A 2,643-nucleotide genomic window follows, 5' to 3' on the forward strand; every position below is an offset into this window, starting at 1 on the left:
TGTCTCACAGTCATTAGCACTATCACCCTTTCTGTAAGGATTTCAGATGATGGTACAGGGCCTGTTTAATTCTTCCTTTTGCATTTGTATTTGGGGTTCCTGTTTGGGTTTTTTTGCTTGGTTTTGCTTTTAGGCTCCATGCCCAATGTGGGGCTTGAACTCACCGCCCAGAGATCAAGAGTCACATGCTCTACCAATTGAGTCAGCCAAGTGCCCCTTAATTCTTCCTTTTGCATTTAGATAAGACTGTCGTTTCCTGTAGTTGCAAAAACTACAAACACATTGAAATTAAAACATGAAATCTTAGGAATCAAAAATAATACGGGGCTAAAAAAATAAAATCTTAAAAAGGGGTGCTTGGCTGGCTCAATCAGTGGAACATGCCACTCTTGATCTTGGGGTACTGAGTTCAAGCCCTACACTGGGAATAGAGATTACTTAAAAAAATAAAATCTTAAAACAAAACAAAAATTTAAAAATAACACAGGGCCAAAACCATGGTATGAGGTAGTCAACAGTATAGCTTATATGCACATCACCCCACCCACCCTTCCCAGAGGCAAGGTCAGGTTATCGTGGTCCAATAGTCAAGTCTGAAATAGCAACCTAAACCAAGACCAAGCTGGGTTGTTCTATCCAAAGGAAGCCCAAGTGCAATGGAATTTCCATGTAAGTCAGCTCCAGACATCAGGACAGTGGTGCTGGGCTTGGGATGTAGTTCCCTCAGCAACAGAGTGGTATTTGGAGATTAATATTGAAAGCTGCGCTTGGTCTGGATATCATCAAGAATCTGCGGTAGTAGCTCCTCATCTTCAAACTGCCCCCCCAGGCTTGGGATCAGTGCCTTTGACTCCTCAGCAGTCTCTGGGCAAAGGCTGGCCAAACAGGCCAACTCAAATTTATGAAGCTTCTTCTGGAGCAACAAGCTCTGGACACTGGCAATGGTCTCTCTGTTTTTGAAACAACTGAAACGGGCTGTGTAATTTAAAGTTTTCATGAAGACCTCAAAGTTTCTGTTCATCCTCTGCACTCTCATTCTGTTGCTTTTGATGCTCCAGAAGCATATGAACCTCTGAATTTAGTAGTGTCTCAGCTGTTTCAAACTCTTTGGGGAAGATAAGCTGTGAGGTGTCCTCCTCTACGTCGCCAGCCCATGGGTCGCTACCGCTGGCTGCCATCGCCATGGGCTCACCGCGTGGGGAACCGCACACACACGCCGGAAGCACTAGCACGCCGGAAGCACTGGCACACCGGAAGCACTCGCACACCGGAAACATTTGCACACCGGAAGCACTCGCATGCTGGAAGCGCAGAAGCGCGGGTCTTGGCCTCATTGAGCAACTTTTACATGCTAGGCACTGGGAATACTATGAAGACAAGGACCTTAAAGTTAAGAGTGGAAACAGATGATTTCTTTATAGAGGGATAAATGAAATTAAGCTGAACGAGCCATTTGAACACAGAGGATCACCTCCCTCTAGCTCCCATCTCTCTTTCAAACTTCACACATATATTCCCAGCATCCTCAATGGGATATTTCTTGGTCACCGCAAACTCAGCATGTTGAGGTGAGAATAATCTGTTCCTCCACCCCACACTTGCCTAGCACCTAAACCCTCATCTTGCCCTGATATTCCCTATCTTGGTTAATAATAAAATCATACACACAGCTGTCCAAGCATAAAGTCCCATGTTCTTTTTCATCCTCTTTCTCACCCTTTATATTCCAATAGTCACTCCCTAAGCATTTCTCAAATCTGTTTTCCCCTCCTTTTCATGACCTCTGACCATTCCTTATTTTAATATCTCTTCTTCTCTGTACTATATTATCCAGACTTCTGAATGGTCTCCTTGCCCCTCAAATCTTCCCTTTCAATCCAAATTACTAGAAATAGCATTTTACATCTTAGGATTGCTATTCATTTCATTCATCCAGACATGTGGTCATCTCAAAAATTGTTGAGTTCCTGTTAGGCATCATCCACTGTAGAGGTAGGTACTGGGGATATAAATGTGCATAGAATCAATTCCTAGCCTTAGGAAATGCATGATTTAATGGGGGTAGAGGGTCATTAAACATCAACATTCATAAATATAGGCATTGAATATTATATTTAATATTTGAAATTTAAGGCAAAATATGAACCAAGCCATTAGAGAAATGCAAACAAAGAGCCCAAGGATTTGAGAGGAATGAGAGGTCAACTGCAGTTGGCAATCAAGAAAGGTTCTCTACAGGAGAAGTCTTGCAGCTGTGTCTTACCCTCTATTAGGGATTCTACATGGGGTTTTCCGAAAAACCTCTTAGAATCCCAAAGGTGAAAGAGATTAATATTTGTTTAGAAATTACTATTTCAGGGGTGCCTGGGTAGCTCAGTGGGTTAAGCGTCTGACTCTTGATTTTGGCTTTGGTCATGATCTCAGGGTCATGAGATCGAGTCCTGTGTTGGGCTCCACACTGGGCATGGAGCCTGCTTGGCATTCTCTTTCCCTCTGCCCCTCCCCAACCCCCGTGTGCAAGTGCTCTCTCTCTCTCTCTCTAAAAAATAAAAAAATAAAAATACCATCCCAGGAAGTATAAGATCCAATACATATATTATTCATTTAATATTTACAAAAAACCTATGAGATAGATATTTTTCA

At 42.7% G+C, this 2,643-nt stretch overlaps 1 pseudogene; it reads right to left on the reverse strand.

Annotated features, from left to right (window-relative positions):
* Positions 1-748: 748 nt before the first annotated feature.
* LOC116647253 lies at positions 749-1,178 on the reverse strand (annotated as a pseudogene).
* Positions 1,179-2,643: the final 1,465 nt, after the last annotated feature.

Source organism: Phoca vitulina, unplaced genomic scaffold (genome assembly GCF_004348235.1).
Source record: "Phoca vitulina isolate PV1807 unplaced genomic scaffold, GSC_HSeal_1.0 scaffold40, whole genome shotgun sequence".
Lineage (NCBI taxonomy): Eukaryota > Metazoa > Chordata > Mammalia > Carnivora > Phocidae > Phoca > Phoca vitulina.